Source organism: Felis catus, chromosome F1 (genome assembly GCF_018350175.1).
Source record: "Felis catus isolate Fca126 chromosome F1, F.catus_Fca126_mat1.0, whole genome shotgun sequence".
Lineage (NCBI taxonomy): Eukaryota > Metazoa > Chordata > Mammalia > Carnivora > Felidae > Felis > Felis catus.
In genome coordinates, this window is record NC_058384.1 from 37,946,414 (window position 1) to 37,971,723 (window position 25,310).

The window sequence follows — 25,310 nt, forward strand, 5'->3', positions numbered from 1 at the left end:
TTTATACCTAAATGTATGTATACACGTACATACGCACACTTTGTGGTACTATGCTAAGAGAACATTAAAATAAAGAAAATGTGGTCTTTGCTTATAAAAGAAGACTGTGTCTATACTCTTAAAAAGATAGACGTTCTTTTTACCTTCCCCAAGCAGACAAGTCATATCATACCTTCTTTAAATGTGACTTCTCTTGTGGTTTACATATAAATATATTACCCTGCACTTAACCTCTTCCTTTACCCAGTGGAATTTGTGTTCAGAAATTAGTTACCAGGCAAACGAACAACTAAGGCTTGGCAAAAGACATATAAACGAAGTTTTTACGAGTACAAAACAATCATGTTCAATAGAAAATGCTTTAAAATATTTGTTCTCAATTTAGCCTATCGGTAAACTTGGTATATCAGATATTGTCCACACTCACAGTCTCTTGGCACAGCTTTTTCCAACAGATGCTCAGCACCTCAGCTGTTCTGACCATTGAGTAGACCTGGAAAAGAGAGAGAGCAAATATCCCAAGGTCAGCAATGTGCCAGACACAGGACCTGGTGACACTCCTATCCTTTTGGAGTGGCAACTCATGGGCATCTTCTGCTTGGCTCCTGGAAAGGTCTCCAGTGTGACTGGACTCCAGTTGTCCATGGTAGAGAACAACTCAGACAACAACTTTGAACAATACCACCTTATACTGATTCTTACCCTTTCCCCATTCTTAGCACTTCAGTCTTATTCCTCTTATCACCTCCCCATATAGATTACCTTCATGCAACCTCTTGGTTCATGTTCTACTTGTTTGGTAGACCCAGGCTAAGTCATTTAGCTAAAAAAAAAAAAAAATAGCAATTTTTTTTCTTATTTTAGAGACTCTGAACCAAGCTGTTCTCTATACTTCTATTTTTGTCTTATATCACAGAGACCATTTCCTTTATGTCTCCTGCTCACCAAACACTAACAATACAAATATATGTTTGCCTGTGTTTATGTGTGTCTACACACATGTCATGAAAAAATTACATTTGTCATCCTGGTACTGAAGATCATCTATATTTAGGTCCCATTTACCTGTGCAATTCCATTGGCCATTTTACCCTGATACAAAGAGTTAATTAAATTCGAACTTTTTACTTGCCTCCCTCAAATCTAAATTTGTTTTGCTTCTAAATATTTCTATTTCAATGTCTTCATTTTATCCAGTCGTATCTGTTTCTCACCACTTAACTGTATACAAAGCTTTAATATTTATTAGATATTGCATTGTATTATTTCCAGAATAAGCAAATGTCTTTACAAATAAGTAAGAATTTACTTACAAAGGCAAAGAAGGAGGAAAGAAGTCAAAGCCATTCTAGACAGAAGAATCTGCTTACGTGTGCGCGCACACACATACACACACAAGAAAGAAATATTTAAGAATATATTGATGTGTAAGAATCTGCTTAAACAAGGAAGGAAAAGAAAGAAAAAGGTGTGTTCAGTGAATTTCATTTTTAATAAAATGTTAAGGAATAAAGGTCCAAGAGAGTCTTGGGCTAATCAATTTTAAGATCTTTTACTGTGACCCACACTAAAGAATGCATTTTATTTTGCCATCCATTATGAGGACCAACATATAATTTCTCATCTAACCTGGGACATTGTTGAATGTGAATGAGATCACTAGAGAAATGGGGCTGGGGCACAGACATAAATGAGGCTTATCCTAGGCAAACCAGAATGCATACTTCCTCTAAAAACCAGTATGTGCTCAAGTGTCATCAGCTTTACGGTGAGTGATGCACACTGAAATTTCTCTTCTCTTCTAACCCACATTTTTTAAAGTGATATTGTGGCCGATTTTATTGATGTCATACTCACTAAGGATTAAAAAGCACTGGCTTAGAGGGAAACAGAGATATACTTGGAGGCCCCTACATTTATTCCCCGCCAAGGACTGTAGATGCAGGTGAGGGGGAACCTTTGAAAGAATGTGAACACTGGAATGACCTGACTCTATTTATATCTTACAAACGCTGTTCTTAGAGGATGCAGGCTTTGAAGTTGACAAAACCAGGGGTTAAACTGGAGCAGTCTTTTACCTTAATTCCCACTCTATTTAAGTAATTAAGCAGATCACTTGTGGAAGAATATTTATTCTGCTCAATCTGGACAAATTAGAATTTTCTGTAAGTGAAAATGTAAATATATATATGAAAAAATATACTAAATTCATTGTAGTTTAAATGGATCAAATATTTCTCCCCCGCAGTCCATTTTCTTCTCTCGGTATTAAATGAAACTGCATATATCTTGGTCTCTTCAGATCGTTTCAAGGTATAACATTTCAGAGCTAATATATTCTACTTTCTTCAGCTTCCGAATTCAGTTTAGGTTTTGGTGTATAAAGTTTCCATTTCATCCTATGTAAACCAGAATTAGAGAGTAAGCAACAAGAGAATTCATATTTTTTGAAATTGTGTTTCACTTGTTCCCAGGGAAAATGATAAAGATTGATTTAAAGACTTTAAACTTTATTTGCACAAACAGGACAATTGCAGCTAAGGTGCAAGACGGTGTATAATAATGTACCCAATTATGTGATTTACTTCATGATTTGCATAAAGGAATCAGAGAAAAAGACAAGTGTGAGCTCAGGTATTCTAGGAAATCTTTGGGATTCTGACATTCCTTGGATGTACACCTTCAGAGTAAGATGTGAAGGTAATCACTGCTGGTAAATAATTCAGGAACATGCTTGATCAACATTGATTCAACAGGATTATCCATGTCTTAATTCATTACAGAAACTCTAACACGCAATAGATCTTATTTTTTCACACAGTTTTATTTCCTATAGCAGTTCTTTGACTCATGATACATTGACACTGTGTAGCTGTATTTAGGCTAGTAATTAGAACCAATAATTTTATAAAACACTATTTATGAACAATATAAAAAGCAAACAATCACGGTTACAGTCTAAATAGCAATCAACAATTGGCTGAAAAATAAATGTTAAATTTCGATCGTGTGGAGAAAAATTTAGCCAGAATTTTTCTGAGCTGGATTCTGGGGACAGTGTTCATTAGAATTCATTACATCACCAATACTTGTTTCCATGGGTTTTAATATGATTTTAAATAATAATTAACCTATTTATCTGAATATGTTTTCAAAAGACTGGAAGGCCTGTAAGAGCAACCTAGTTACAAGAGCAACCAATAGGGGTGCCTGGGTGGCTCAGTGGGTTAAGTGTCTGACTTTGGCTGAGGTCATGACCTCAGGGTTCCTGTGTTTGAGCCCCACATCAGGCTCTGTGCTGACAGCTGAGAACCTGAACCCTGCTTTGGATTCTGTGTCTTCCTTTATCTCTGACCCTCCCCTGCTCGTGCTCTCTGTCTCTCTCAAAAATAAACAGCCATATATATATATATATATATATATATATATATATATATATATAATATATACATACATACATATATACAAATATATATATATTTAAAGAGCATATGTATACATACATACATATACACAAATATATATATATATATATAGAGAGAGAGAGAGAGAGAGAGAGAGAGATCACCCAATATGTCATAATTTAGAGCTAAAAGTGAAATGTTATATTTACAGTGGTTGTAGCCCCAAATGGCTATAATGGAAGTAAAAAATGTCATATTTAATTAAACTGGGAAATATTACTAGCCTTAAAGCTATAAGGTAGGAAGACAGAAGATGGACAAAATGGGAGAATACGATCCCTTAATAAAACTGCAGAGGAAAACAATAAGTAGCATTTATGGGCATAAAAATTTAATCTTACTATTACAGGAACTCCATACACAATGCCCAAAATTAATGTATCAAAAAGTAACAGAAACTTTTCTGGTTACACATGTTAGGAGTTTGGAAGTGGTTACTCTGTCAGAACAAAGAAAAAGCTGACCAGACTGAAAAATCAACAACTCTCCTTGGATCTTTAAGACAGAAGAGGGCATAGGAGAAAATACCACCCCTAAGATTGGAAAGACATCACAGGCAAAGACAGGGAGCAACAGCTTACCAGATCAGAGACTTGTTATTAAATATGTATTTATTTTGAGAGAGAGAGAGAGAGAGAGCATGCATGAGCGGGGGAGGGGCAGAAAGAGAGACTCCTAATTAGGGTCCCACTGCCAGCTCAGAGCCCGACCTGGAATTCAGTCTCACAAGCCAGGATATCATGACCTGAGCCAAAACCTACAGTCTGATGCTTAACCTACTGAGCCACCCAGGTGCTCCCAGAGCAGAGACTTAAGAGTAGAAACCTCTGTGAGAACCAGGGTGGGAGTAGGAAAACAGTAATTAAAGAATTTCTGGAGGCTCAGGGCAGACAACTCAGAGTTAATAACTCCAGAAAGACCCAGGCATATGCAGGCCCTCACAATATTGTGAGATTTACCTCCAGGAGCTCAAACAAGTTCCTACAGTAAATATCAGAGAACCCCCCCCCGCCCCGTGCTTCCAGCGGGAGGAAGATAAAGGGAACCATTTTGAAATACGCCAGAATACTCTGTTCTTAACCAGGTCTGCCCACAAGGGAAACCAGAGCCTAACCTGCTGGCATATTATCAGGGCTTAACCTGGTAGAGGGAAACACTAACTGGAACCAGCTCTAGCCTTCCACTTGAGAAAAGAGCCTACCCAACTCCAGCCCTTTCTAGCCATCTTGTTCCAACTAAACTGTGAGGGAAAAACAAACAAACAAACAAACAAAAAACAGAAAATCTTACTAAGTTCACAGTTCAAGGCATAGGTTCAGGAGAAGACAGAGATCTTATCATAGGACTATAGAATACAACCTTTTCCCCCAACACTTCACCATCACATTACCAAAGGACTATTAATAGCAGTTACTTTTACCCAGTACATCATGTTTAGCTATCAAGAAAAAATTACAAGGCACACAAAAACAGAAAGAGAGAGAGAGTGAGAGAGAGAAAGAAAGAAGAAAAGAAAGAAAGAAAGAAACCACAATTTAAAAAGACAAAGCAAGTTTCAGTACCAGACATGGAGGGGATATTGGAATTATCAGACTGGCAATTTAAAACAACTACAATTCATATGCTAAGGGTACTACTGTATAAAGCAGAGGCATGCACAGATGGTCGATGTAACCAGAGGCACGGAACTCTTAAGAAATAACCAAAAAGAAGTGCTAAAGAAGTCTGTAACAGAAAGAATGCTTTTGCTGGGCTCATTAGTAGACTAGACAGAGCTGAGGAAAGCATCTCTGAGCTGGAGAATATAACAATAGAATCCTTGAAAACTGAAAAGCTAAAAGAACAAAGACTAAAAAAAGGAAAAACAAAATCCCAGAATATTCAAGGACTGTGGGAAAATTACAAAAGGTGTAATATACATATAATGGAATTATCAAAAGGAGAAGAAAGAGAGAAAGAAACAGAAGAAATATTTGAAACAATAATGACTGAGAATTTTCCCAAATTATGTCAGATACCAAACCACAGATGTAGAAAGTTCAGAGAACATAAAGCAGTATAAATGTCAAAAAGAAATACACTATGAAATATCATCTTCAAACTACAGAAAGTCAAAGATAAGGAAAAAACTCTAGAAGAAATCAGAGGAAAAACATCTTACCTATAGCAGAACAAAGATAAGAATTACAAGCAACTTATCCTCAGAAACTTTGCAGGCAAGAAGAGAGTGGAGAGAAATATTTAGTGTTGAGAGAAAAGAAACCCACCAATGTAGGATTCTGTACCCTGCAAAATTATCCTTCAAAAGTGATAAAAGAATGATTTCTCAGATAAACAAAAATTGAGAGAATTTGTTGCCAGTTGCCCTCCTTTGTAAGAAATGTTTAAAGAAGTTCTTTATAGAAAAGGAAAAATATTATAGGGCAGTCACTCAGATCTATCTAAAGAAAAGAAAAGCATAAAAAAGGAATAAGTGAAGACAAAATTAAAAACTTTTATTTTTCTTAATATTAATAGGTCTAACAGATAACAGTTTGTTCAATGTAACAATACGAAAAATGTATCCTATCACATATATTTATGTATGTATCATGTTTTATGCTTATGTGTTTATACAAGCTTATATATAAGTGAAATGAATGACATCAATGATACAAGGGATGGGAAGGAGTAATTAAAATTGTTTCATTATTATACGGTATTCAGGCTACATAGAAATGCTATACTGTTATTTAAAAGTAAGTTTGAATTATCTGTAAATGTATACTTCAAACATTAAAGCAACCAAAATTTTTTTTGAAGTATAATCACATCACTAAGAAAGAAAGAAAATGGAATCATATAAAGTGCCCAATAAAGACCACAAAAGGAAGAACAGTGGAAGATAAAAATAAGAACAAAAAACAAGGCAATGAATAGAAAACAGTTACAAATGTGGTAAATATTAATTCACATATATCAATAATCACTTTGAATGTCAATGGCCCAAATGTACCAATTAAAAGACAAATTGTCATAGTGGATCAAAAACAAAACTCAACTATGTGTTGTCTACAAAAACCTGCTTTAAATATAAAGACACATATAGATTAAAAGTAAATGGACACATGAAAATATACCATGGTAACAGTAATTAAAAAAAAAAAAAAGCAAGAGAAGCTGTATTAATTTCAGAGAGAAGACCTCAAAGCAAGGAAAGTTATCAGGAATAAAAAAAAAGGCATTAGATAACGATAAAGAGGTTAATTCTCTAAGAAAACATAACAGTCTTTAACATGCATGTGCCTAAAAACAGTGCCAAACTATGTGAGCTAAAAACTAAGAAAATTTCAAAGAGAGGTGGAGACTTCAACACCCATCCATCAGAAACAGACAGATTCAAAAGGCAGAAAATCAGTAGGACATAATTGGACTCAACAACACCACCAATCAACTGGACATTATTGATATCTATAGACTACTTCATGCAACAACAAAATAAAGCACATTTGTCTCAAGCTCTTATGGGACACTTACCAAAATAAACCACAATCTGAGCCATAAAACACACATTAACAAATTTAAAAGAATATATATCACTCAATGTCTGCTCTCAGACCATAGTGGGATTAAACTAGAAATCAATAAAAAAAGACAACTGGAAAATTTCAAAATGTAGAGATTAAACAATATGCTTCTAAATAACACATAGTCAAAGAAGAAATCTTAAGAAAATTTTAAAAATATTTCAATCTAATGGAAATGAAAATGCAACTTATAATTTGTGGGATGCAGTGAAACGGTGCTTAGAAGCAAATTTATAGCGTTAAATGCATATATTAGAAAAGTTGAAATATTAAAATCAATTGTAATCTAAGCTTCTACCTTAGAAATCTAGGAGGAGAAGAACAAAGTAAGTCCACAGTAGGCAGAAAAAAAAGCAATAATAGAAATTAGCACAAATCAATTAAATTGAAAATAGGAAATCAATGTGGAAAGTCAATAAAATTGAAAGTTGGTTCTTTAAGATCAAATTGATAAGCCTTTAGCCACGCTAACAGGAAAAAAGAGAGACAGAGAGAGAGAAGAAACAAATTATTAATAGAATAAATTAAAGGGTCATCACAATGTGTTCCATGAACATTAAAAGGATAATAAAGGAATATTATGAACAACTCTATGTCCACAAAATTGGTAACTAGAAGAAATGGAAAAATCCTTTCAAAAATACAATCTGTCAAAACTCACATAAGTTTTTATATATTATATATTATATATATTATATTATATTATATTATATTATTGTACTATAGTATGCAAGTTTGCATGGTACAAGGTTAATAAAAAAGCCAATTCATTTCCTATATACCAGAAATGAAAGGTAAACTTTGAAAGTAAAAAACAATATCATTTACATTAACATCCAAAAACCCTGAAATAATTAGGTATATATTTAACCTAATATGTACAAAATCTATTTGGGAAAAACTGCAAAACTCTGATAAAAAAAATTAAAAAGGGCTAACTAAGTAGAGAGATAGTCCATTTTCACGTATAGAACAACTCAATATTGTCAAGATGCCAATTCTTCCCAAATTAATCTATAGAGTGAATGCAATTCAAATCCAAATCTTAGAAAGTAATTTTGTGGATACTGGGGCAAATATAAGTATATAAAAGGTACTACTATACACCTATTAAAATGGTCAAAATCTGAAACACTGACAACACCAAATGTTGGTGAGGAGGTGGAGCAACTGGAACTCTCCTTCAATGCTGGTGGGAATTCAAAATGCTACAGCTATTTTGGAATGTAATAGGTAGTTTCTTACAAGATTGAACATATTCTTACTATATGATCCAGGAACTGGGCTCCTTGGCATTTTACTCAAAGGGGTTGACAACTTATGTCCACATAAAAACCTGCACACAGATGTCTATAGCAACTTTATTCAGAATTGTCAAAACTTGCTATAAACCAAGATGATCTTCAGTAGGTGAATGGAAAATATATTGTGGTACATCAAGACAATGGAATATTATTTAGCACTAAAGAAAAATGAGCTATGAAGCCATATAAGGACAAGGAGGAACCTAAAATGCATATTACTAGGTGAAAGAAGCCAATGTGAAAGGGCTACATATTGTATGACTCCAACTATATAAAATTCTGGAAAAGGCGAAAAACATGGGGACATGAAAAAGATCAATGATTGATAGGGGCTGGCAGTAGGGGCAGGGTGGGATGAAAAAGTGAAATACAAAGGATTTTTGGGGCAGTGAAAATACTCTGTGTGACACTCTAATGATGAGTAGAAGTCATTACACATTTTTCCAGATCCATAGAATGTACATCACTAAGTGTGAACCCTAATGTAAACTCTGGATTTTGGGTGATTATGATGTGTCAATGTAGGTTCACCTTTTGTAACAAATGTGAACAAATGTAGCAGAGGCTATATGGGAAATCTCTGTACCTTCCTGTCCATGTTGCCATAAATTTTAAACTGCTCTTAAAAAATAAAGTGTTAAAAGAAAGTAACAGAAATCAATCTTTTCTGTAAATACAAAGATGATAACAGAATAAAGATCCTAAAGAAAATACTCATGTCTGGGGATTGAAATGACTGAGGCTCAGAAGAATAGGGGCAACTATTTTCATTATCAGCTTTAGAGCATAATTTGACTGTTTTAAATTAAATGTACATATTACTTTGATTAAACCAAAAAGTTTTGGAAGATTATGTGAATTTAAATAGAATATAGTTATAGACATTTAAAACACTTCTCATAATTCAATAGGCTGTCATACGATGAAGAAGTTTAAAAAATCAGGTCTGATACATTTATCTCATTCATCATTCTATTATACAACTTTTTAAAAATCTTTCATAATTTGGAGACAATATTTGTAATCACAGTGAAAGACAGCATAGTTGGTCTTAGATGCACAATTCTTTCACAAGTTAGAACAAGGCAATCTTTAACTAATTTAAGAATTAATGTTTAACAAACAATAGTTTATATATTTCACTTAAGGGCAATAAATTATTTTGAGATAGGTTTCGTTAACTTTAAAAAAATAAATATGCATTTTTACAAATCAAATATTTAACCAGGGTTTTACTACAGAGAGGAAGTAACCTTTCTGGCTAGATATGCTTTGGATTTGGTCAGGTTAAACTTAATACATACAAAACACAATAATCTAGAGAATGTTCTGCTTTATACATTTTTTAAAAATTAGGATCCATGAATGACTAGTCAACAAAAATTTTGTATTAAAGGAAATTCTGATATAAATGGAATTATTTTATTATAAGCATCTAGAGAACAATGAAAACACAGCAAAATTGTACATCCTAGCTAAAGGTGAGTGTGTGCATCTTATTTGGCAGACTTCAGCTGACAAAAACTCCTAATTCTATTAAATTATATTGGTTCATGTCCATACAGGAAAGGTTTATGGGAAATAAGAAAGATTATAGAGAAAACTATTAATATTTTCTGATAGCATGTAACACTGCTACAGGGTAAAGGATAATGCCTGGATTCTTCTCCTTTCCTGGCAAAAAGGCTCTGCCTCAGAATATTCATCGGCAGTAGGAACAAAGCTTACTTTGTGAAACAAATAAATTCAGTCTATTTTTGTTTGTTTGTTTGTTTGTTTGTTTGTTTTACTTCAGTGGATTCCTCACCAAAGAAGATTCCTTCCTACTACTTCAACATAACAAATTTCTGATTATGAGGAGTAAGAAGTACTAGCCTTTTATGCCCTTAGATTGAGAAACATTATTATGGTTAGCTGTAATGTTGGTTTATACTGAATTTTATTTTTTCCTATGCAAATTAAGTTGCAAGATTTTGCTTTAAGTCCAAATCAGATGAACTGAGCCTAGCTGTATCTAATACATCTAGCTAACTCTAATTAAATATTACCTAAGGACTTACTGTATAATGGTAAATTAGTTTTGTAATATCTAGCAATCACTCTTTTACTATTCTTTCTCTAAAAATAGTATAGAAAACATTTTTCTGTTGCTGGATATATCATTTATTTACAGAAGGCTTTCACTGGGGATTTTATAAATGGGGCGGGGGGGGCAAAAAAAGCATAAATTAGGAGTTAATTCCTATATTTCTACTGTGAAGCCTAAAGTTAATTTCCCTGTATCATAAATACCACACTGGTTTTGAGGCTGTAAATAATTCTGTGATCACTCCTCACATACTTTCCTCTCGGATATATATTTTTTTTCTACTTCGTATCCATTGCTCAGATTAGCTCTTTTCTTTGAATTTTATTATAATAGACACATTGGGGTTGGCTCGTGCTTGTTCTATCCTTTCTTGTTAAGAACCTTGTCATCCTGGTCCAATGGCTTTGTATACAATTCAAATGTTTCGTTTCACAGAAGCAACTTTTAACCTGCAATGCAAAACATCATCATAATGGGAGGGATGAGAACAAATGACAGCAAGATACCGCTGTCCCCTGAACTGTGGTCTTACTGACCTATTTACCAATTACAGCTATCTCATTTTAACATTATATATTATGGGTACACATAAAGAACAGTAGATAACTCTTACACAAGTAGAATCCATACTAGTATGAGGGGAAGGTAACTCTATTTCTTATAAAATTTACTAACAGGTAAGCATTCAGGACACAAATATAAGATTGAAGATCTGAATTAATCCGTAACTGTTTCAGCAGTATTATGGTAGATTTGATGGACTAGTTAGCATTTCAGTAGGCATTAATAAAACTATTAATATTCTATGTATACTAGGGTGATGCTGTGAAATGAAGAATGCTTTTACTTTTCTTCTCAGCAGTTAACTGAATAGGATTCCAGAGGTATCACAAATATTTCAGAGCAATGTTACAGGAGTCATTTCCTACCGGCAGGTTCCATTTTAGCAATGTGAGTGGTAAGGAAACCATGTCAATCTACAGTGTCACATCTTTGCCATTTCAAATAAGGCAAGTGCAAATAATTGTGTGTGTGTGTGTGTGTGTGTGTGTATTTGTCAAAACGGATTAAATGCTCTTTACACAATTAAGCTCAGTGAGGTCATCAGATGATTCGAATAAGGATTAGAACCAAACCCCGTAATTCTCAAAGTTTAAAGTTATATTGATAGGAACCAATTTTAATTATCTTTCCTTAGAAAGTGTCAATAATATCCTAAATTAGCTCAGAATTGTTTATACTGTAAAGATATTTTGACTCATAGAGTCATTTTTTAAAATTCTTCTCAGAGGCCTAGAATTGATGGAAATAACTTGTGAAATATATATTAGATATAGATAGTGTGTCTCAATAAGAGAAATGTGGACAATTCATTTTTGTTATGAATATATAAAAATATTCCAGAAGTAAAAGTTAGCTTTATGAACTTGTTAACTAAACTATTAATAATTCTCAGGCAAGAAAAACATCTACCATCAAGAAAAAATATACCTTTCATTTTTGCCTAGAAAGGTTAGTAGTCATTGAAAAAGTAGGTCAGTGAAATATAACTGGATTACTGAAAATAATCAGAACTGACAAGTCGACTACCAGAAGTCTATAGGCTATAGATTTTTGGTTTGAGTGTCTTTATAAAGATGGCATTTCTTGGGAAATAGATGAAAATTAATAAGATTATGCTAATTTACAGCATAAATTAAAATGTTTTATAAGACTAATACCATTGAAGACTTTTACTGGGCACTGTTACAAAGTTAAGTAAAATTTAATCATTCTAATTATGGATTCAGTTTGTACTTCTCAAAATCAGTAACTTTCCAAGTCAGTTACCTTAATGCAAGTATACTTTGGATGAGATATTTTATAACACATAAACTCAAAATGATCACAAAATTTCAAATACTATGGCATATTCTGAAGTTCACGCAAGAAGACAAGGGTAATCTAAGGAAATGTAAACACAATGTTTTGTTTTTAGAACAATAGGTCTATATAGTTTTAATACTCCTGTGTAATTACACTTTACAAGTTTAGCATATTTAAAAATGTATTTGAAGGCTAGAACTTTAGAGAAGAGTAATAATGGATTTACTTATGCAGGTCAAGTTTTAAATTTTGTATTATTCGGAAATGGCTTCTTATGTTACTTGATGTGTCATTACATTCTCTGGATTTCAAATTGATGGTAAATGTCTTTGCCCCCAATTGAAGATCCCATGTCAAATATGCTGTCTGCAAGAAAATGCGTCACTCTAAAGTGTATTTTAAATCTATTAATAAAGGCACTTTCCACCCTGGTAATTTGCATAGAACACAGTGAAGCAAAAAAGCATGCAATGCCTTCCAGCTAGATGCTAATAAGGCCACAGGGAAAAAAAAAAGTTATTTCAAATATATTCTGCATAATACCCCATGTCTGTCTCTAAAATAGGCTGAAGATTCCTCTATTGCTTATACTGCAAAACTTTAGAACACTTTCAAATAAAATAATCTTTACCACTTTTCTGAAGGAAATTATTACATGGTGCTCTTAACTGATCTATTTTTAGGAGCCAAAAGCAGCAGGGTATGTCAGAAAGGGCTGCTTCATGAATTATGTATCTGTCCTTCTTCCACTTGGCTACATTCCCTTTATTTTATGAATCCTTGAAATCCTGAAAATGGTAAGATTTAGGCTGAAATTTTCAAAATTTCCTAGCCACGTGCTTAGTTGTCTAGCCACATCTTTCTGCTGGTCACTCGCTCCTAAGAGAGACATTCCAGACCTTTTCTTCAGTAAGTATACTAAATAGAATCATTTTCTTAAGTGAAGGCTGTAGATCAGTTGAATTGCTTTTGTTCACATCACAGAGTTATTAATTACCATGTTATCATTTTCACTTTCCTAAAGTTGTACTTACAGGTTCATTCAAATTGTATGAGATTCTCAAGGCTTGCGTTGTATTACATAACCGATATTTTGTGGTCGGCTTACTGCTTTACCAGAAAATGACAACAAATTGTTGAAACTGAGTAAAAATGGAGAGTAAACTGGTTGTACAAATCCTACAACTCCTATTAGTAAAATTTTCTAGCTACAAAATTATAAACCCACATGCACAAAATTCTTCTATAAAACTTTGATTAAAAAAATAATCCTGCTAAAATCTGTGACTAATACTCTAGAAATGAGAGTCTTTTTTTCCCGACCCCAAGCTGAATATTGAACATAAAAATATTGATTTGCTCTTCACTCTCCCAAGAACATTGACTCAGATGTGAATAGGAGGAACCGTCTTACTGAAAGAACCTCTCCCTGTGCCCCCTGCATCCTTTTGTCTTTATCTAATTCCATCATCTCAGATACCAAAGACTCCCTTTCACAGAGGTTTGCAGTTGCTTGTCATGCGTGACCTTCTGTATTTTACCTTCTCCTTTCTTTGGCCCTGGAAGAGCTGAAAAGGAAAAAAAAAAAAAGTAATAGTTTTCCTGCCTTTCCCAAAGTCTGTTCATGCTCAGTGTTCTCACTGGAGCAGGTCAAAGAAGGTGAAACTCCTTTTCCATAGACTGTTTTCTTAACCTTAGAAGTTCACATTGTGCTTAAATAGTATATCAAATGTAATTTTAGCTTTTTAGCCATAAGTTCAGGCAACAACAAAACAAAATTTAAAGAAGCTAGTTCCGATTTATTATGAACCATTTTAAATGAAAGTGTTATAAAGTTAATGTGGTTGTAAGACTTTTTACAATCACCTTTTTAAAGACTGAGGATTATTTTCATTGACAATTTATTAGAAATATAATATTAACTAAAATAAAAGTGTACTCTTTAAAACATATTTTTTCTTGCAGAATGATTTTTCTCTTGTCAAAGCCATTTAATTTGCAACAAGTAATTCTCAAATTTCTAATAAATTTTCTGAAAATGTTTCCAAGAAAAGTAAAATTGGTACTTTTTTTCTATGCAAAATGTTAAAATTTTAGTAATTTCTGGTGATGTTAAAACATAGAAATAATACATCAAAACAAGTATTAAAATGAGCAGAAGTCAGTGATGTGAAAGGATAAGCCAGAGTGGGTAAAAAGGAAATTTACAAATTATGCACTTTTGTAATTTCAAACTTGTTGAAGAAAAGGAAGTTATCACTTGTTCACATTTACTTTATCTGTTAACTAATCTTTTGTGCTTTTAGAATTTCTTCAGTATTTCTGTATTCGAAGTCCACATATAGTTCCTTGTAGATATCCATTTTTTAAAGTTAAAACAAAACTTCAAACTAGGATGAACCATTTTTCAGATATTATAAAGTAAATGATTTGTCATGAGCACTTAACTGATGGTTTTAGAAACTTTCATCTTCTTTCATTTCTCAGGAAAAAAAAAGTGTAATCTGTACAAGACAGAAAGTGTCCCTTTTGGTCCCAACCAATCTCTTATCCTTAGAGTGGTTACCTTTAGTGCATATAGTAAGGTATCTGTTATGAGACATTTACATATTATTTATGAACTCCAAACCAGTTACTAACCTGATGTCCAATGATTCATGTCATACAACCTATATTCCAACAATGCTTACCTATTCTAGAAGAAAGAACATTAAAGTTTTCCAAATCAACCTAATATCAACATAAGTATTCATATCTGTTGATAAATATAAGTTGGGTTGGGGCACCTGGGTGGCTCAGTCGGCTGAGCATCTGACTTCGGCTCAGGTCATGATCTCAGAGTTTGTGGGTTCGAGGCCTGTGTCGGGGTCTGTGCTGACAGCTCAGAGACTGGAGTCTGCTTCAGATTCTGTGTCTCCCTCTCTCTCTCTGCCCCTCCCCCCCAATCACACTCTGTCTCTCTCTCCCTCAGATATAAACACTCAAAAAAATATTTTTTAATTATTAAGTTGGAATTATTTTCAAACTGATTTGTAAATTATATATTATGCATTGCCTAAGGGACTCATATTTCTAAAACAATAAAGTACCTGTGGTTTATTAGATTACAAGAATTCATTATGTACTGATAGTATGTACCTCCTTCTCTACCTTAATTTTTGCTAAATTAAAATGAACCAAAGAAAGAAAAGCAGAGATTTGTAAAAATGTTTTATAAAGAAAAAAAAAAAAGAACACACACACTGCAGCACATTAAAAGGATTAGTCACCATGATCAAGTGGGATTTATCCTTGGGATACAAGGATTCCTCAACATATGCAAAATGACCAATCTGATAATCATATTAAGGCAGAAAAAAAATAATATGATTATTTCAATGTATGCAAAAGAAGCCATTTGACAAAACAACATCCACTTATGATTTTAAAAAACGTCTTAAAAATTGGATATAGAAGAAATGAACCTCAACTTAATAAAGACCACACATGACGAGCTCATACCTAACATCATGCTTAATGGTGAAAGCTTTTCCTCTAAGATCAGGAACAAGACAAGAGTGCCCACTTTCACCGCTCCTATTTAACATAGTGCTGGGAGTCTGAGCCAGAGCAGTCAGGCAGGAAAAAGAAATAAAAGATATCTGGATTGGAAAGGAAGAAGTAAAATTGGCTCTCTTTGCAGATGACATGGTATTACATATAATAAATCCTAACAACTCCACCAAAAATTTTTAGATATAATCAATGTATTCAGTCAAGTTGCAGGATAGAAAATTAACATAAAACATCAATAAAATTTCTATACACTAACAAGTTATCTGTAAAAGAAATAAGAAAAATGATACCATTTACAATAACATCAAAAACAATAAAAACTTAGGAATTAATTTGACTAAGACGGTGAAAGATCTCTACACTAAAAAACACAAAACACTGGTGAAAATAATCAAAAAAGACACAGATAAATGGAAAGAATCTTGTGTTCATGAACTGAAAGACTTAACACTGTTAAAATGTCCCTGCTACCCAAAGCCATCTATAAATCAAGGCAATTCCTATCATGATTCCAATGGTATTTTTTACAGAAGCGGAAAAAAAAAACAATCATAAAATTTATATGAAACCACAGAAGACCCCAAATAGCCAAAGAAATCCTGAGAAAGAAGAACAAAGTGGGAGAAATCACAATTCTTGATTTCAAGCTGTATTATAAATCTACAGTACTCAAAACAGCATGTTACTGGCATAACAATAGACATATAGACCTTTGGAATAGAACTGAGATCCCAGAAATAATTCCATGTATATATAGTCAACTAATATTTGACAAGAGAGCTAATATTTCTCCAATGGAGAAAAGGAGAAAAGACAGTCTCTTCAATAAATGGTGTTGGGAAAATTGGATATTCATATGCAGAAGAATGAACCTAGACCTCTATCTTACACCACTTACAAAAATTAATGTAAAATGGATTAAAGACATACATGTAAGACGAGAAATCAAAAAATTCCTAGAAGGACACAACAGGAAAAAAAGCTCTTTGACATGCGTCTTGGCAAAGATTCTTTGGATAAGACATCTAAAGCAAAAGTAACAAAAGCAAAAATAAAAAAAGCGGAACCGGTTCAAACTGCAAAGCTTCTGCACAGCGAAAGAAACAATCAACTAAGTGAAAAGACAACCCATGGGATAGAAAAAAAGTTGTAAATCATGTATCTGATAAGGGCTTAACATCCAAAAATATGTAAGGAACTCATACAGCTGCATAGCAAAAAAAAAAAAAAAAAAAAAAAAAAAAAAAAAAAAAGTTAATCGACTTTTAAAAATGAGCAAAAGTCCTGAATAGACATTTTTCCAAAGAAGATATACAGATAGCCAACAGGTACATAAAAAAGGTACTCAACGTCACTAATCATCAAGGAAATGCAATCAAAACCACAATGAGATGTCACCTCATGCCTGTTAGAATGTCCATTATCAAAAAGACATGAGATTTAAAAAAAAAAAAAAAGCTGGTAAGGATGTGGAGAAAAGGAAACCCTTGTGCACCATTGGTGGGATTTTAAATGGTACAGCCACTATGGAAAACAGAATGGTGGTTCCTCAAAAAAATTAAGAAAAGAAAAGAAAAAAAAAACAACTTCCATATGATTCAGCAATTCCATTTCTGGGTATATTTCCAAAAGAAACAAAAACACTATGTTGGAGAGATTTCTACACTCCCCATGTTTGTTGCCACATTATTTATATTAGATAAGACATGAAAATAACCTAAGTGCTTATCAATGGATGAATGGATAAAACAGATGTAAGATAAATATATATACTGGAATATTATTTGGCCATAAAAATGGGAATAAATCCTGCCATTTGTGACAACATGCATGGGCTTTGAGGGCATTATGCTAAGTGAAATAAGTCAGACATAAACAAATACTGTGTGATCACACTTACAAGTGGAATCTAAAAGCAACAGAAAAAGAGATCATATTTGTGGTTACTAGAGGTAGGGGTAGAAGGGTGAAGAAATTAAATGAAGGCAGTCAAAAGGTACAGACCTCCAGTTACAAGATAAATAAGTATTAAGGATGTAAGTACAACATGATAACTATAGTTAACACTGATGCACGGTGTATATAAAAGTTGTTAAGAGAGTAAATAGTAAAAGTTCTCATCACAAGAAAAAAACCATTTTTTTTCTTTTTTTTTTTGTATCCATGTTAGATGATAGATGTTAACTAAAGTTGCGGTAGTCACTTAACATTATATGTAAGTCAGGTCATTATGGTGTACACCTTAAACTTATACGGTGTTGTATATCAATTATATCACAATAAAACTTGGGGGGGGGGAGAACAAAAGCCACAGTAACCAGAAAGAACAATATGCATTTGAGTGGAAAGTTCAAGATTCTCTAATGTTCAGACTGTTGCTTAATCTAAGGCTAAGCGGGATGTAAATGTGATAGAAATAGGTGAGTTTGCAGTAACTTTGCTATCAGCCAAAACAGAGAGCCCTCTTTTTCTTAATTTCCTAATGATATTCTCTGTTACTAATCATCAAACGAAAAATAAGATTCTTTTTTGATATGCTATTTTCAAGTTGTAGTTTCTCTCCATTTGCTTATACAATCCATTTCTATATATTAGCTATTGCACTATGTTCCCTATTATGGAAATATAATGACAAAGCTGCTTATTATGCCCAAAGAATCTATGTTTCAAAGATTACATGGATTGTTATTTAAAGCCATTCAACAAGTTTATAAGGGAATAGAAACATTGTCCCTACAGTAAAAGCTATCAGCTTTGTATTTCTTACTATTAATCATAACAAGAGTATATTATATGTGTGTATAATTCAAAATCAGTTACCAAAAAAAGCCAAAACCAAGTGAAAAAGTAGAGTTTAAATGTTGAGTTCAATTCTCAATAAATTTTTGATGAATCAGCACAAAATAGGTAGAGACAATGAAACCAGCAGTTTGGGAATCAAGCTCTATTCTTTTTTTTTTAATTAACCATATATATGAATGGACACTCAGCTTCTTGCTAGGTCACCATCTCCCTCCATGACTGGCAACTGGGATCATGACAACTGTCCAAACATAAGAAACTGATAAAGGAATTATTCGTACAAAACAGCCCAAATCCTGATGTGGAAGGTGTTCTTCAGTGTAACACTGCATACCCTTCAGGGTGTGATCTTGCCCTGTCTTTTCAGTATGAGGCACTAGCCATGTTCTTTGCATTCCAGGTGAACAGGCATTCCGGGGCGGGAGGGCGGGGGGGATGCGGGTTGCTTCCAGAGGCCTTTGCTCATGTTGTTTCCTCATCCTCCCATTCCTCACAGGTCCCATCTAACCTCCACTCACAATGAAGGGCCAATTCACATGGTATCTTCTGTGTGATTTTTTTCTAGTCTCCACATTCCAATCACTCACCTGATCATACTTAGCCCTTTATGCTAATACTGTGCTAAGTGTGCATATCTCCTCCATTAATTTGTTAGCTTCTCAAAGGACTATGTATTAGTCTTCTCTGTCCCTTTCAGTACCTAGCATAGTGTAATGCAGTGCTCATAAATGTATAACAGTAGATTTGAATTAAAAAGGTATTGTTATCAACTATTCATTTGAGCATGGGAAAATTTACCACTCTTGCGTCTTGCCCAAAGATCCATTTTAAAATTAATGATTTTTCGCCATTCTATCAGAAATAGTAATTTAACTATTGCAAATTTTTTTGGTCATGAAACAACTTCTTTGCAAACTGGTTTATAGACTGTAAGGAAATTTGGTTGATTTGATACCATTTTACATAAGGACAGCTTCCTTCATGGCGACATTGAAAAAAATTCCACAGAAAAGTCATGAAATCAGCCGCTTTCACCCCCGTGCCAGTGGCTCATGGTGTTTCTAACACGAGAGGAAGGAAATAGTTATCTCTAATTATGTCTTGTTCAGTTGTGTCATTTAAAGCATTAACCTGTTTTTAGCAAGGCTGTTTTTAGACATTCTATCTTTACTAAGCAAATGCTACTCTTTTTGCAGTCTCTTTTCCCTGTGGAAACGAGTTTGGATTATTTGCAAATCATTAACCTTAGGAAAAATTAAAATATATATTAGCCTCAATTTCCAAGAACTAGAAATTGTTTGAGATTATTATTTATGGATAAACTCAGCAAATCTGGTGCTTCTAGAAGAGTGTATATAGAATGTGCATCTTAGAACTCCAGTGTTGTCAAACACGTATATTTGGAAAATATTGCTCACGCTAGCCTGCTCTCGATCTTTCACTAAACCAACAGCATATTAATGCCTGAGTGGTAATACAGTAACAAAATATGTTTTATATTGTTTTATTCTGGATTTCTCAACCTTGACACTATTGGCATTTAGGGCTTGACTGTTCATTGTTGGCAGATGTTTGGGGGATGGCTACCTGTGCACTACATGTTTAGAGCATCCTTGACTTCTACCCATATGTGTAATGAGCACTGTCCCCTTTCCCCCAGTTTTAATGTCTCTAACGATTGGCAAATCACTCCTGGTTGAGAACTGCTAACTTAATCCAAGCCTTTTCCAAAGGCTTTAACCCAAGTATAAAATTTGTATTAACACCAAAATAAGGCAATTGGGGAAATGTTACTGGAAAGTACCTTAACTCTTTTTGCACTAACAATAGTCACTAGCTCTCATATATACCACTAAGTATGAGACATACACTCTTCTGAGAACTTTTTGCTACAATTCATAAAATTAACATCATAGTAACTCAACTATTTTAATACATGTTGCTTTTGGATAATTGTCTTACACATAAAGATAGACACAGAAATGCTGGTCTCTTTTTCAGTTTGCCTTAGGCATTAAAAGTAGGGGGATCAAGAGAATAAGACAAGCCACAGGCTAAGAAAAAATATTTGCAAAAACCACAGCTGATACAGAAGGGTTATCCAAAATATATAAAGAACTCTTAAAACTCAACATTAAAAAAAATCAACAACCTCATTTAAAAGTGAGCAAAATGAGACAGGAACAGACACTTCACCAAAGAAAATACATGGATGGCAAATAAGTATATTGTATGTCTAGATTATATGTCATTAGGAAATTGCAAATTAAGACAATGAGATAACACTTCACACCTATTAAAATAACCCAAATCTGGAACACTAACAACACCAAATACTAACGAATAGGTAGAGTAACTGGAACTTTCATTCATTGCTGGTAGAAATGCAAAACGGTATAGCCACCTTGGAAAACAGCTTGGCAGTTTCTTAGAAAATTAAACATACTCTTACCATACAATCCAGCATTCGGCCTCCTTGGCATTTACTCAAAGGAGTTGAAAACTTACATATACACAAATAGCAGCTTTATTTATAATTATACAAACTCAGAAGCAACCAAGATATCCTCTAATAGGTGAATAAATAAATATCCAAACAATGGAATATTATTCAGTGCTACAGAGAAACAAACTATGAAAAAAACCTAAAATGCATATTACTAAATGAAAAAAGCCAACCTAAAAAGCCTGCATACTATATTATTCCAACTATATGATATTCTGTAAAAGGCAAACAATAGAGATAGTAAAAAGATCAGTGGTTCTTGGGGTTGAGGAGAGTCGAGATGAACAGGTGGAGCACACAGGGTTTCTAGGACAGTAAAACTACTCGGCACAATACAATAATAGTGGCTATATATCATTATACACTTTCCAAGCCATAGGATGTACAATACCCAGAGTGAAACCTAACCCAGAATGAACTGTGAACTTTGGGTGATTATAATGTGTCAGTGCAGGTTCACTGATTATAATAAATGTACCACTCTAGTGTGGGGTGTTGATAATGGGAAAAGCTGTATATGCGAGGTCAGGGAGCATAAGGGAACTCTGTACTTTCTGCTCAGTATTGCTGTGAACCTACAACTTCTCTAAAAAATAAGGTCTATCTGAAAAAAAAGATGGAGAGGGGGTAATAATTTAAGCATGAAATCTTCAGGGATAACTATTGCGCATCATGGTAAAGCAGCCTGACTGCACAGAAGTTGTACTAAGTCTGCTTTCCATTTACAGGAGCTCAGAAGGGGCAGGTGGCAACTCTCAGTTCACACACGGAGGCCCACGCACATAATGGCTAGATGGCCTCATACTCTTCAGTCAGAAAGGTCAATAATAAATCATAGTGAAAAAAAGACAGAGACAGAACTAACACTCTCTCCCAGGGAACTCTCTGGATCATCCCAAATATCTTTAAAACGTCACCTTTCTTTCCTTTATTATTTTTCTTCACATATTTCTCTCAAATACTGAAAAGGAGAAGGATGACTGTAGGCCTCAGAAACTGCAAGAAGAAGGAAGAACTTTATTGCTGGGAAAATGATGATAGGTGTAGTTGAAATCTGGAGTGCTGTTAAATTTTTAACTCAATCTCCTAATTATAGCCCTCCTGACACTTTCTGTTTCTGAGCTCCATCAATGTATGGTGGAAATGACCTCAATACATTTAGTTAACTAGATCTCAGGGTTTTTTTTCTTCATTCTTTAGTCACTTAAGTAAAGCATCTCTCCACCCTGTCTTTCCTGTAAAAGGTGAGATCTCCTTCTTGAATCTGAATGACTCCCTTGGGGTTTGAGGGTCATTTACCTTTGGTTAGTACAGCAGATGGAATGTTGCATGCTTGGCTCAGGGCTCCTGGCTCAGTGCCCTGGGCTGTGAGGCCAGTTGCTTAACTCAGAGGGTGGCTTCAGATTCAAGCCTATACCATCTTTCCAAGGCCTGAGGCTACTTGAGAAAGCTATGGATTACTGTTATTAAAATGTAGCTACAGAATCCTAGACCTGGTGTGTATTCTAGCAAGATGTAAGAGACTGGGGGTCTCAGGGGAACGAAGAGTAAGTTCTAATTGGCCATAGAAAAAATAAAGAAATTACATTCCTCCATACAGTCTGGTTAAGTATGGATAAATTTGCACGTCTCTAAGAGAATCTCTCTTCCCACCCTCCCCAATTCCATCTCCCCCCACCATTCCGTCTTTTATATGTTTTTTGAACCAACTATATATTTTAATAGAAATATTTTATGTAGGTATCTACTGAGTAGTATTTTGACTGGTAGTGGATGATAATTTGAAAGAACTAGAATGGCTGGGTTATTTAATATTTTAATTATTTCATGCTTCCTTCACTTTTTTCTTCCCTTTCTTTTATTCCCATTCAGTATGTAGTCAGTTCTGTGCTCAATGACTCAGCGAGGGATGTGGTAGAAAACAGAAAACAAAAATAGCTGCCATAGCTTTGTTCTTTTTAAAAAAAAATTTAATTCACTCATTTATTCCTTCAATATATGGAACTCCTGAGAGAATTCTAAAACGGCAGCATCTTTTCCCCCTAAAATATGTTAGGAAAGTCCTGTCAGCTCCTAATATACCCTTATATTCATTTATTCAATCAAGAAATGTGTGTGTGGGTATGTTTCTGTTATATGCCAGAGCATTGCTGATGCTGGATGCTAAAGATAAAACAGCAAGGAGAAAAAAATCCTCTTTCATGGGTAGGGAGAGCCAGACAGTAAAAATAAAAGCAAATAGATATATGATAAATTATGAATACTGAATAAGGGATTACCTTGATCAATTTTCCTTACACTAAACCCCAGGAAAGGAAAGTTGGGACACAAACATGAAGACAGAAAAACCAGAAAAGAAAAAGCTTTTCCTTAGAGAATGTTCTTTCTTCAGATTAAGAGAAAAAGGAAATTGATGAAAGAGTTGATCTTTTCTTTTTTGAATGTACCACAGTTTATTTTATTTCATTTTTAGATTTAATTTTATTTAAAAAGCTTTTTTATTTGAGTATAGTTAACATGCAATGTTACACTACTTTCAGGTGTACAACAGTGATTTGACAACTATACACATTAGCTCACCACAAGTGTAGCAACCATCTGTCACCATACTATTGTATGATTGTATTGTATGACTACAATATCATTTACTATCTTCCTTATGCTGGGCCTTTTATTCCCATGACTTATTCATTCCACAACTGGAAACCTATATCTCATACTCGCCTTCACCCATTTTTCCCATTTTCCCACCCCCAAGAGAGCTGGTCTTGATGGCAGAAGGCATCTCATCTCCTATTACCTAGAATAGTATATCAAAAAAGAGAAAATGGCTTCACGTTGCTTCTAAGTGGAGAATAAGCCCTCTCTCCAAAATTCTGCTGATGAACCAGGCATATAGGCCAAAATGATGTGGGATGCAGCAGCTACCTGTGTGGCCTGATGACCAACAACCAAATGGGTTATCCCCAACTCCTTGATGCTAAATAAGATCTCAAAACTATAGCACAATCCTAAATAGATGGATCTGAAGAAGGAATGGGATTATGGAGCTGAGGCATTTTGTTCCTCCAACAGTCTAATGGAACTGGGGACTGAAGTCAGAAATTAATTTATAAAAATAAAGTTATAAATCAGTGCTTGTGATTTCACAGACTGAGATTCATATCTATTATACCAGTACTATGCCTGGTTAATCTGTCTTGACATCTTTCTACCTCTTAACGTCACATTAAAGCATTGTCGAGTTCTGTGTATGTAAGTATTTCTCACAGTTATTGTTGCCTATCTTATTTACTGTTTCCTTGGTTTATCTCTGTGATTTTCTCCACAAACTCCTTGGTCAATGTTCCTGTATCCAGTGTTAATGTACTTCAATCAATATAATACCTGGAATATTTTATTTAAAATCCATATCTCACAATGTTACTCCCCTATTTCACCCCTTCCGTGATTTCTATTTGCCACAGAATCAAGAACATGACCCAAGAGCCCTCCATGGATTCTATTCTCCAGTCTTCTCTAGTTTTACCTTCCTCTCCATCTTTCATTGTGGTTTCTTCTCCAGCAACATTGAATGACCGCATATTTTTCCTAGCTTCAGTTTCTTTGTATATGCTCCCCTCTTTGCTTGGAATAACCCCCCCCAACTCATGCACTCATTTTGTCTACTCCTACTTAGCTTTTAACATTCAATTCAAGCATTCCTTCCATCAGGAAAGTCTCTGATCTCACATAGCCCACCTCCTGGAGTATGACTATAATTTATGCACATAAATCCATTTCATATTCTACGAACGTCTAATTATGTACATGTCTCTGACCATAAACTGTGAGCTCTCTGAAGACAGGAACCAGGCTCACCGAGCGAGTCTCCATTGCCTGGAACAATGCCTGGCCTATAATAGGCATTCAATTCATGTTTGTCAAACTAAATAAAATTATCTACACAGAAATCTGGCAACACTTCAGAAATCTTTCATCAGGAATCTAATTTTAGAGAATCCAGATGTTTCCAGACAAGCAAATTAATGTTCCAGTAATTCTTCAGGGACCATCAATGTATATACTTTGTCTGATCAGTTTAAGGACTTATCAGATGCGGCCTCACAGATGGGAACATGTAGAGCTGTTCCTGAGGCAAGACACTTTAATTATGTG

At 34.2% G+C, this 25,310-nt stretch overlaps 1 long non-coding RNA gene across 3 annotated transcripts in view; it reads right to left on the bottom strand.

Moving 5' to 3' along the window:
- LOC109495685 overlaps positions 1-25,310 on the bottom strand; it is a 401,491-nt gene that overhangs the window by 131,570 nt on the left and 244,611 nt on the right. For all 3 annotated transcript variants that reach the window (XR_006591602.1, XR_002151291.2, XR_006591601.1), the window contains exon 4: positions 428-493. This is a non-coding gene — a long non-coding RNA (uncharacterized LOC109495685). The remainder of the gene's footprint in view (positions 1-427; positions 494-25,310) is intronic.